Here is a 12,899-nt window from a genome sequence, read left to right as displayed (position 1 = left end):
TCAACAGAGCCAAATATCAACAGGACAACGATGGAAATTTCTTTTGAGAGCCAAATTTTTTAAACTTAAACTTCTTCTGACGCCACTTCTTCAAAATAGACTCGCCCAGGCCGTGGTATTTTGTGGAAGAGCCACACTCAAGGGGCCAAAGAGCCGCATGTGGCTCGCGAGCCGCAGTTTGCCGACCACTGCCCTAGCCGGTTTGGCTCAGTGGATGCAGCGTCAGCCTGTGAAGCGTCAAGGGCACATGCCCGGTTGTGGGCTCCATCCCCAGTAGGGGGCGTGCAGGAGGAAGCCAATCCATGATTCTCATCCTTTATGTTTCTCTCTCTCCCTCTCCCTTCCTGTCTGAACTAGGAGGTCATAGTTTGATTCCCAGTCAGGGCACATGTCCAGGATTTGGGTTGGATCCCCAGTAGGGGGCATGCAGGAGGCAGCCAATCAATAATTCTCTCTTATCTCTCTCTCCCTCTCCCTTCCTTTCTCTGAAATCAATACGAACACTTTTCTTAAAAAAAGTACAGTATAGTAAATACATAAACCAGTAACATATTAATTTATTTTCACCACCAAGTCTTACGCTCTGCACCTAACTGTATGGGCTTTATTTTTACAAGACTGGCAACACGGTAGCTTTGTTTACACGAGTGTCACCACACACACATGAGCCGTGCACTGCGGGCTATTGTTGACTGAAACGGTGTGATGTGGTGCGTGACTGTATTTGTCTCTGAATAAATCTTTTTTTTAATTTTAATTTAATATATATATTTTATTGATTTTTGCAGAGAGGAAGGGAGAGGGATAGAGAGTTAGAAACATCGATGAGAGAGAAACATCGATCAGCTGCCTCCTGCACGCCTCCTACTGGGGATGTGCACGCAACCAAGGTACATGACCTTGACCGGAATCAAACCTGGGACCCTTCAGTCCACAGGCCGATGCTCTATCCACTGAGCCAAACCAGTCAGGACTCTGAATAAATCTTGATTCTAAAATTAAAATCCCTCTGCCCTGACCGGTTTGGCTCAGTGGATAGAGCGTCGGCCTGCGGACTGAAGGGTCCCAGGTTCGATCCCGGTCTGGGGCATGTGCCTTGGTTGCGGACACATCCCCAGTGGGAGGTGTGCAGGAGGCAGCTGATTGATGTTTCTCTCTCATCGATGTTTCTAACTCTCTTAAAAATCAATAAAGTATATATTTAATAAATAAATAAATATAAAAATAAAATCCCTCTTACAAACAAGTGCTGGCAAGGATGTGGAGGGAAGAGAAGCCTTGTGCACTGTTGGTGGGAATGCAGGTCGGTGCAGCAGTGTGGAAAACAGTATGGAGGCTCCTCAAAAAATAAAACATGGGCCCTTTCCGGTGTATCCCAGCAGTTAGAGCATGCGCCCCACGCACTGAAGGGTCTAGGGTTTGATTCCTGCTCAAGGGTATGTATCTGGGTTACAGTTCACTCCCCATCCCCAGTCAGGGACCGTGGGGGAGGCAACCAATGTGTCTCTCTCACATTGATGTTTCTTTCTCTCTCTTACTCACACACATACCCTCTGTCTCCCTTCTCCTCCCCTCCCTTCCACTCTCTCTCTGAAAAGCAATGCGGGGGCGGGGGGGGGGGAGGAAATCCTCCGGAAAGGATTAACAAAAAATAATAATAAATAAAAAAATACATAAAAAGTGGAACTGCCTTATAACCCAGCGATTCCACTTCTGGGAATATATCTGAAAAATTCCAAAGCACCAATTCAAAAGACTATATGCACCCCTGTGTTCATTGCAGCATTATTCATAATAGCCAACCCAAGAACTTATCAGTAGACGAGTAGATAAAGAAGATGTGGTACATATATGCAATGGAATATTACTCAGCCATAAAAAGAACAAAACTTTACCATTTGCGACAGCATGAATGGACCTAGAGAGAGGGTATTATGCTAAGTGAAATAAGTCAGTCAGAGAAGGCCAATAATTTCACTTACATGTGGAACCTAAAGAACAATATGCCCTGGCCGGTGTGGCTCAGTTGGTTGAGAGTCGTTCTGTGCACTGAAGGGTCACCAATTTCATTCCCAGTCAGGGCACATGCCCAGGTTTTGGATTCTATCCCCAGGTGTGTGCGTCAGGGTGCATGCAAGAGATGACCAATCGATGGATGTTTCTCACATCGATGTTTCTCTCTCCCTCTCCCTTTTCTCTCTAAAATCGATAAAAAATAAATAGAAAACTAAATAAATGAACAAACAAAACAGAAACAGTCTCAAAGATACAGAGAACAGACTGATGGTTGCCAGAGGGGAGTGGGCTGGGGAGACTGGGTAACAGGGATGGAGAAGCAGAGATTGGTAGTTACAAAATAGTCATGGGGACGTAAAGTACAGCGTAGGGAATAGAGTCAATAATACTGTAATAACCTGCATGGTGCCGGTGGGGCACTGGAAATGTCAGGGGAACACTTTGTAAAGTATAAGATTGTCTAACCACTACCTTATACACCTGAAAACAATACTGAGTGTACAGTAAAGTGTAATTTAAAACAAAAAGGAATAAATTTTATGAATTTTAAATATAAAAAAATCTCAATTCAAAGGATAGAGGATATTTTTATTTTTTTAGGGCTATCAGACTAAAATGATAGTTCCAGAAGCTATTACAACACTGAGTTCAAGTGTAGCCTCAGAATGAAATACATCATAACCTTATAAGGTGACTGATTGAAGGGCACCTCGTGTGTAAGTTCTGATTTGCTTCCAAAATAAATAAATAAATAAATAAATAAATACATAACCAACAAAGCTATAAACTCAGCCGTGTGACAAATCCGTCTTTCTTTCTGAGCCCCGGTTATCTGCGGAATGGGGCCTGGACCACCTGCATCTTGGAATCATGAATATCCACCTGCTTTGCTCCACTCCCCATCTGTAGGGTCACACCAGCCGCAAACACAAAGGCCTGGTGAGAACAGGGACTTGCATGAGGGCTCCGGTTTATAAGCTCTTCCACCAGGTATCAGAGGCACTGAATCTTCACCGTGACCGGGTGTGGCAAGTACTGTCATCACCCTCAATCTGTGTATTCATCCCCGGTGGGTGCGCTGGAGACCAAGGAGACAGGGTCCCAGCACATGGCAGGAGGGGATACGGGGACTCAAAGTAGGAAGCACACAGGGAAGGCTGATACCGAGTTGAGGAGGCAGCCAACCAGAGGGCCCCCCAGGCTTGCGATGGAGAATAACAAGGAAGGACTCTCTCTCTCTCTTTTCTTTTTCATCTGGGGATCAAACCCGAAACCTAGGCATGTGCCCCAGTAGGGAACCAAACGTGCGACCCTTTGGTCCAAGACGCTCCAACCAACTGTCCAGGGCAAGGAAGGCTCGTTCAACCAGGTCTTCAGAGGTGAGTCTAAGAAGACGCAATCTCAGACTTCAAAAATCAAAAGGATGCCCTAACCGGTTTGGCTCAGTGGATAGAGCGTCAGCCTGCGGACTGAAGGGTCCCAGGTTCGATTCCGGTCAAGGGCATGTACCTTGGTTGCGGGCACATCCCCAGTAGGGAGTGTGCAGGAGGCAGCTGATCAATGTTTCTCTCTCATCGATGTTTCTAACTCTCTGTCCCTCTCCCTTCCTCTCTGTAAAAAATCAATAAAATTAAAAAAAAAAATCAAAAGGAGCCAATGCCTGGCAGAGCTGGAGGCAAGTGTTCCAGGCAGAGGAAACTGAGGCACAGAGAGGGTCAGGAAGGGCCTGAGGTCACACAGCAACTGTTCAGGAAAGCCAACCTTTGAAACCCTGCTGCCAGATGCCAACCCCCACTCCGGCACGTCCTAATAGAGCAAGTCATTGACTGGCTCAGCGTGGGGCTCACACATGGCAGGTCCTAAGAAAAACCCCCTTTGCTGGGTCCTCGCTGGACAATGGCAGCTCAGGTCTGGGGTGCACGGCCAGGCTTGTGAGTGCTGGAGAAGGGTTTGTCTCCCCCGCTCCCGCTGGGAAAGGGGCGGGAGTTTCATCTCATTGTCCTTCCCTTCCTTCCTGCTCTCTACTCCAGCTCTGCCAGAGCAGTTTTAAAGGGTTTATTAAGGCCCCTTTGTCTTCAGTCCCCCTTTGAGCTGGGGCCTTTCCGGGTGGGGGATGGGTTGGGGCGAAACAGAGGGGCCGAAAGAGGGTGGGGCCGAGAAAAGGTGGTGCCGGCAGGGAATCTGGGGTCCTGGAGGGACTGAAGAATTCACCTCCAAATGTGACCTTTTCCTACAGGGCTCCCTTCCCCTGCTTTATGTGTCTTGGGTCCTTGGGTCACAGTAGGCTTGCAATTAATATTTGTTGAATAAAACAGTTATTGGTGCTCTTCCCTGTGAGAGGCATGGGGTTGGGCCTGTTAATACCACTTCCTGTCCACCCCACTCTCCATCTCCCCAGTGGCAGCCATGTCCTCCCATAATGACCAAGAATCTTCAAAGCACTTCTCACCCTGTAATTATGTGCACAGTGTCAACGCTCAGGGTGTAAATTCCAAGAAAGCAGGAATGCTTGGTGGTGTCAGCGGCTCCCCAGCTCAGTGTCTGACCCATAGGAGGTACCGGGAATCATCGGCTGGGTGAGTGAATGAATGGGTGAATGATAAATGAATGAATGAGTGAGTGGATGAATGAGTGAATGAGTGAGTGAGTGAGTGAGTGAATGAATGAAGGCATGCTGGTCAGGGCGTCCCAAGGCTAATCAGGGAAGCCTGCCTGTGTGACTTGAAGGTAAAAATGCCTGCTATCCAGAACTTTGTGGGATTTTCACTTCTAAGCGGCCCTCATTTCATTGACACTGCCTTGAGTCCTAAAATTCTCCGTAAGTGGGTCTTAAGCTTCAGAGCACAGAAAGATGGCCAGGGAAGTTCCAGAACCCACCTTAGAGACAGTGAATTAGTAGGGCTGATCTGGGCTATGGAAACCTCCTTGTCACAATCCACTCTCCACTCTGCAGCCAGGTTCTGTTTTATATATATTGATTTTAGAGAAGAAGGGAGAGGGAGAGAGCGAGAGAAACATTGATGATGAGAGAGGCCCTAGCCGTTTGGCTCAGTGGTTAGAGCCTTGGCCTGGGGACTGAAGTGTTCTGGGCTTGATTCCCATCAAGGGCTTGTACCTTGGTTGCAGGCTCCTCCCAGGCCCAGGCCCTGGTCAGGGTGCAGGAGGCAACCAATGGATGTGTTTCTCTCACATGGATGTTTCTCTCTTTCTCTCTTCCACTCTCCCTAAAAGAAAAAACATTTTTTAAAGGATGAGAGAGAATCATTGATTGGCTGCCTCCTGCATGCCCCCACAGAGGATTGAGCCCATAACCCAGGCATGTGGCCTGACCGGGAATCGAACTGCCACCTCCTGGTTCATAGGTCAACGCTCAACCACTGAGCCACACCAGCTGGGCCAGGCTCTTCTTCTTCTTTTTTTAAAAAAATATATTTTATTGATTTTTTACAGAGAGGAAGGGAGAGGGATAGAGAGTTAGAAACAATGATGAGAGAGAAACATCGATCAGCTGCCTCCTGCACGCCTCCTACTGAGGATGTGCCCGCAACCAAGGTACATGCCCTTGACTGGAATCGAACCCGGGACCCCTCAGTCCGCAGGCCGATGCTCTATCCACTGAGCCAAACCGGTTAGGGCCAGGGTCTTCTTAAAATACGTAAATCTGCCCTGACTGGTGTGGTTCAGTTGGTTGAGCATCCTCCCGTGCACCAAAAGTTTGTGGGTTCAATCCCGGATCCAGGCGTGTGCAGGAGGCAACCAATCAATGTTTCTCTCTCACATCAATGTTTCTCTCTCTCCCTTGCTTCTTCTCTCTAAGATCAATAAAAACCAAACAAACAAATAAAAACATAAATCCAAATGAAGTCACTCCCTCGCTGAAAAGCCATCAATGTGTTCCCGATGCCACAGTGATCAAGTCCAAACTTGGTGTCCCTTTAGTGCCTTCTGATCTGGCCCTGGCCACCTGCCGCGTCAAGGCACCAGGTTCTTCCTGTGCGTGGCGACTCCGTGGTGCTGCTCCTTCTGCTTTGCAGACTCCCCGCCTCTTCCCACTCCTCTCTTGGCCTTTAAGTTATTCTTGCCAGACCGACTTCCCTTTCTTCAGACCTCAGCCCAGAAGCCCTCCTCTGCCTCCTCCTGATTCCGCATCCCTGTCCGTCACCCGGAGCTGACTCACAGGGCATTGTAACTGCCTCTCCCGTGCAGCGTTAAGCTCTTTCAGGGCAGAAACCACATAGCCCGGAACCTAGCACAAGGGTGGCTCACAACCTTTCCCATCTTTTTAAATTTTTTTTATTTTTTACGGAGAGGAAAGGGGAGGGAGAGAGAGCCAGAAACATCGATGAAAGAGAAACACCGATCAGCTGCCTCCTGCACACCCCCCACCGGGGATGTGTCCACAACCAAGGCACATGCCCCTGCCCAGAATCGAACCTGGGACCCTTCAGTCCGCAGGCCAATGCTCCATCCACTGAGCCAAACCGGCTAGGGCCCTTTCCCATCTTCTAAGGCCCAGTCTCCCTTTGTGTGGTCTCCCTGATTTCCTGCGACTTGGTGCTAATAATAATATGAATAATTAAGAAGTGTGGCCGAAACCGGTTTGGCTCAGTGGATAGAGCGTTGGCCTGTGGACTGAAGGGTCCCGGGTTCGATTCCGGTCAAGGGCACGTACCTTGGTTGCGGGCACATCCCCAGTGAGAGGTGTGCAGGAGGCAGCTGATCGATGTTTCTCTCTCATCGATGTTTCTAACTCTCTATCCCTCTCCCTTCCTCTCTGTAAAATATCAATAAAATATATTAAAAAAAAAAAAAAGAAGTGTGTGTGCTTGCTCTCCAAGTGCCACCTCATTCAGTCATATTTCAACTGCATGAGATAGGCCTTAGTATCCCCATTTTGCAGACGAGAAAATTGAGGCACAGAGTGATTTAAAGAAAGGAGCATGGGCTTTTTTTTTTTTTTTTTTTTTAAATTGATTTCAGAGAGAAAGGGAGAGGGAAAGAGAGAGAGAAACAGCAGTAATGAGAGAATCATTGATCGGCTGCCTCCTGCACATCGGGCAAGCATGGGCTTTTGAATCAGACAATTCTGGGTTTTATTTATTTATTTATTTAAATTCCTTTATTGATTAAGGTATCACATAGTTGTGCTCATCCCCCCATTCCCTTCCCCATGCATGCCCCCACCCCCCAGTTCTGGGTTTTAATCTAACCTCCATCACTCACCAGCTATGCACAAACTTGAGTGAGAAACTCAAGGTCTCTGAGCCTTCATTCCTTCCTACATCTGCGAAACGTGGGTTGTGATAATACCTAACCTGTCAGGATGTTGTGGGGCTTCATGCAAAGTGCTTACTTAGCACGTGGTGAGAACTCCATACCCTAGGAGGTATTATTATATTACAATTAGTTGTTTCATCTTTGGGCTAATAAACATTCAAAAGTTGAGTCAGCCCTGGCCCGGGTAGCTCAATTGGTTAGAGCAGTGGTCAGCAAACTCATTAGTCAACAGAGCCAAATATCAACAGTACAACGATTGAAATTTCTTTTGAGAGCCAAATTTTTTAAACTTAAACTTCTTCTAACGCCACTTCTTCAAAATAGACTCGCCCAGGCCGTGGTATTTTGTGGAAGAGCCACACTCAAGGGGCCAAAGAGCCACATGTGGCTCGCGAGCCGCGGTTTGCTGACCTCTGGGTTAGAGCTTCATCCCAATTCACCAAGGTTATAGGTTCAATCCCCAGTCGGGCACAAACAAGAAGCAACCAGTGATTTATCGGGGGATTACTTATAAGCCGCATAAATGTCTACTAATATACTATTAAATGTCAACTGTAATTGAAAAAAAGAACAAAAGTAATAACAATAAAGGACAGCTGGAAATAAAAATGGGATTGCTGCCCTAACCGGTTTGGCTCAGTGGATAGAGCGTCGGCTTGCGGACTGAAGGGTCTCAGGTTCGATTCCGGTCAAGGGCACGTACCTTGGTTGCAGGCACATCCCCAGTAGGGGGTGTGCAGGAGGCAGCTGATCGATGTTTCTAACTCTCTATCCCTCTCCCTTCCTCTCTGTAAAAATCAATAAATATAATTTTTTAAAAATGGGATTGCTTTCTTTGACTCTCTGCAGGCGCCTCCTTGAATGGGCTGAACATTCTCTGAGTGCACATTGAACTTTTGAGCCGTGAGAAGTCAGGTAGGAAGCAGGAGCCTTCCGGGAAGTCCTTTCTGAGATTACAAGGGCTCTGCCTGTAAGGCAGGAAACTGAACTCACGGAGGGCTAGATGTTCATGCAGTTAGTCTTTAACAAAATATATGTATTTTTTTAATGGATTTTGGAGAGAGAGGAAGGGAGAGGGAGAAGAAACATCAATGAGGGGAGAGAACCATTGATCCACTGTCTCCTGCACGCCCCCTACTAGGGATCGAGTCCAAAACCTGGGCTTGTGCCCTGGCTGGGAATGGAACCAGTGACCTCTTGGTGCACGGGACATGCTCAACCAACGGAGCCACACCGGCCAGGCTCTATTTGTCTTAATGTGTGTGCCAGGCACAGTACTGGGCTCTGGGGACACCTGTGGTCCCCATGTTGGTGGAGCTGACCTACTGGGGCAAAAACAGGCATTACTAACGTGTTATTTAATTATAATTTTGAGGAATGTTCCAGAGAGGGAGGGTGCATGGAGGCCAGAGTACAGGTGGAGCTGCAGACTAATCTGGAATGGGCCAGAGGGCCTGTGGCTTCATGGTGAGGGTTGCTTGCTGCCCTGGTGCTTCTCCCTCTTCTCTTTCTTCCCTCTACGCCATCCTCCAGGGAGCCTACTTCCCTGACAGCCTCCACCTCTCTAGCACACATGTGGCTCAGACCTTCCTTTCTTCCTTCCTCCCTCCCTCCCTCTCTTCCTCCCTCCCTCCCTCCCTCCCTCCCTCCCTCCCTCCCTCCCTCCCTCCCTCCCTCCTTTTCTTCCTTCCTTTTTAAGAATATATATATATATATATATATATTTTTTTTTTTTAATATATTTTATTGATTTTTCACAGAGAGGAAGGGAGAGGGATAGAGAATTAGAAACATCGATGGGAGAGAAACATCAATCAGCTGCCTCCTGCACACCCCCTACTGGGGATGTGCCTGCAACCAAGGTACATGCCTTTGACCGGAATCGAACCTGGGACCCTTGAGTCCACAGGCTGACACTTTATCCACTGAGCCACACCGGTTAGGGCATATTTTATTGATTTTTTTAAAATATATTTTATTGGTATTTTACAGAGAGGAAGGGAGAGGGATAGAGAGCTAGAAACATCGATGGGAGAGAAACATGGATCAGCTGCCTCTTGCACAACTCCCACTGGGGATGTGCCCGCAACCAAGGTACATGCCCTTGACCGGAATTGAACCCGGGACCCTTCAGTCCACAGACTGACGCTCTATCCACTGAGCCAAACCGGTTTCGGCTATTGATTTTTTTACAGAGAGGAAGGGAGAGGAATAGAGAGTTAGAAACATTGATGATGAGAGAGAAACATCAACCAGCTGCCTCCTGCACGCCCCCTATTGGGGATGTGCCTGCAACCAAAGTACATGCCCTTGACTGGAATCGAACCTGGGACCCTTGAGTCCGCAGGCCGATGCTCTATCCACTGAGCCAAACCAAACCGGTTAGGGCTAAGAATATATTTTTATTGATTTCAGAGAGGAAGGGAAAGGGAGAGAGAGACAGAAATATCAATTATGAGAGAGAATCACCGATCGGGCTGCCTCCCGCACCCCGGGCATATGCCCTGACTGGGAATCGAACTGTGACCTCCTGGTTCACAGGCCCACGTTCAACTATTGAGCCACGCCTGCTGGGCTCAAGACCTTTCCAGCCTAGAAATGTTTCCTCCATGGTCTTGCCCACCCAAGGTATATACAATATGCCCTCCAGCACAGCTAGGCCTCTGTCTGTTTACTTGCTCATCCATTCACTCCTTTCTTTCCACATATAAGCCACATAAACCTTGAACGTTAAAAAGAGAAGAAGATAAAGGTTACAGTACCCAGCCTGGCCAGAGCGGTTCCGTTGGTTGGAGCATTGTCCCACGCACCGAAAGAGTGACGGTTTGATTTCTGGTCAGGGTACGTATACCTGGGTTTCAGGTTCAATTCCTGGTTGGGGTATGAACTGAGAGTAACCAATTGATGTTTCTCTTTCACGTCAATGTTTCTCTCTCTCCCTCTCTCTCTCTCTGCTTTCCTCTCTCTAGTAAGCATGTCCTTGGTGAGGGTTAAAAAATAAATAATAAAAATAAATAAAAGGTAGAGCGGTGAAATAAAATCTAAAAAACCCCCCAAAACCCTGCCCAGCTGGTGTGGCTCAGTGGTTGAGCATCTACCCATGCACCAAGAGGTCATCAGTTCAATTTTTGGTCAAGGCACTTGCCTGGGTTGTGGGCTTGATCCCCAAGAGGGAACATGTAGGAGGCAGCCGATCGATGTTTCCCTCTCTCTCTCTCTCTCTCTCTCTCTCTCTCTCTCTCTCTGCCTCTCTTTCTAAAAATCAATAAAAGTATATTTTAAAAAAATAAACACTTAAAATTTAAATTACCCAGAGTTAAACACTATCAATATTTGGATCTGTACTTCTAGGTTTTGTTAGTGAGGGCATCAAATTCCCTGCTTCTTCCAGGACAAAGTTAAGACTATTCCTACAAAATGATGGTAGCCATGACTTAGCAGTCAAAGGCCACTCACATATTAGGGATCCCATTGAAACACCTAAAACTAATATAAAATAATATTGAATGTCAACTGTAATTGAAAAATAAAATTAAAAAAGAAAAAGAGAAACATATTGTTATAAAAGTGAGACATACTGTATGTAAATCGCATTTTATAAAAATCTTTCATATGTTGCAAACGTTTTGCTACATGTAAACATCTATATAACAATAGTGTTAATGCCACCTGAGATTCTATACCATGTGTCAGAAATATTCTCAACCAAGGGCCTCTGTCCATTCTTTTTCAAATACTAAACCCTAGCTGGTTTGGCTCAGTGGATAGAGCCCCAGACTGCTGACTGAAGGGTTCCGGGTTCAATTCTGGTCAAGAGCACATGCCTGGGTTGGGGACTTGATTCCCAATAGGGGGCGTGCAGGAGGCAGCCAATCAGTGATTCTCATCATTGATGTTTCTATTTCTCTTTCCCTCTCCCTTCCTCTCTGAAATCAATTAAAAATATATATATAGAGAGAAATTGCTTCTGAAATACTTAGTGAACACGTGTTGTATGCCACAGCTTGGCTTGGCATTTACACTGACTGCAGAATCAGTCACTACGAACATAGTAACATTATTATAAACTAGAGGCCCGGTGCATGAAATTCGTGCATGGGTGGGGGATCCCCTCAGCCCAGCCTGTACCCTCTCCAATCTGGGACATCCCTCTCACAATCCTGGACTGCTGGCTCCTAACTGCTCGCCTGCCTGCCTGGTTGCCCCCAACTGCCCCCCCTGCTGGCCTGGTCACCCCCAAGTGCTCCCCCTGCCGGCCTGGTTGCCCCTCACAGCCTGCTGTTCAGTCATTTGGTCGTCTCTCACTAACCCCCCTGCCAGCCTGGTTGTAGGCAGCCATCTTGTGAGGGTGTGATGGTCAATTTGCATATTACCTCTTTATTATATAGGATATGTTGCTGAATATCCTTGGGGCTCAATGTCTGAGAATCTGTAATTGTTAACTGAGGAAAAATTCCCATAAGTGGGATATCTAGATTAAAGAGGAGGTATACTTTAAGGTAAAATTACCCTCCAATTAGGTTTTACCAATTTACACTCACACCCACTTCCTGTGATTAGTTTCCCAATAACCCTCATTACTTTCTCTGCTTCCTCCTTTTGTTCCTAAGCCCTCTGCAGGCTGGTTTTTGTCCCCACTACTTCCAGGAAATTGCCAAGGCCACCAGATATCATCTAAACTGCCAATTTCAGTAATCCACCTATTTTCTGACCTGTTTGGGCATTTAATACTTGGGACCTTACCCACACCCTTCTCTTCTTGAAATGTTTTTTCTTTCTTTCTTTTTTAAAAAATATATTTTTATTGACTTCAGGGAGGACGGGAGAGGCTGAGAGAGACAGAAACGTCAATGATGAAAGAGAATCATTGATTGGCTGCCTCCTGCATGCCCCCTACTGGGGATCAAACCCACAACCCTGGCATGTGCCCTGACAGGGAATTGAACTATGTGAACTATGACCTTCTGGTTCATAGGTCAACACTTAACCACTGAGCCACACCGGCCGGGTATCAGATGTCTTCCTTCTCTGGTTGGGTAAGGCAGGTCTGGTCTTACTAGCCTCATTTCACAGCTGGGAACCCAAAGCCCAGGGAGGGACTGAGCCTAAGAGCACACACAGCACGCTTAGACTTCAAATCCAGGCCTCCTGACATCCACAGCCCTGAGCTTCTTTTTGAGTCTGATTTCTGGAATGCTTGGTGATGTTTGCAAGTTTTTTCTAGCATTAGGAGGGCCTCACAAGAAGAATTTTGTTTGGTTCTTTCTTTGTAGTGAGGGCAGCCAGGACAAGTGGAATAGGGAAACTGAGACAGATAGGTACACAGCCGCTTGCAGCCACCCAGAAAATCTAGACGCCAGCAGTCTGCAGCCACCTGGTAACTCCTATCCTCCCTAAACCAAGGACACTGAGGAGTAAATCATTTGCATGTCTCCTCCCCAACCGGAGGGTAAATAACTTAAATCACCCTACTCAGGGAGACAGCAGAAATCCAATCAGTGCCCTGTGCCAACCACACCCAGCACAGAGGAAGTTAGAAGAATAAATCTCTTTTTGGTTCATCAGCATAAAACTGGTAAATACTAAATCCCCCACCCAGACCTCCC

Source organism: Plecotus auritus, assembly GCF_963455305.1.
Source record: "Plecotus auritus genome assembly, chromosome: 5".
Taxonomy (NCBI): Eukaryota; Metazoa; Chordata; class Mammalia; order Chiroptera; family Vespertilionidae; genus Plecotus; species Plecotus auritus.
This window is presented reverse-complemented; position numbering follows the sequence as displayed.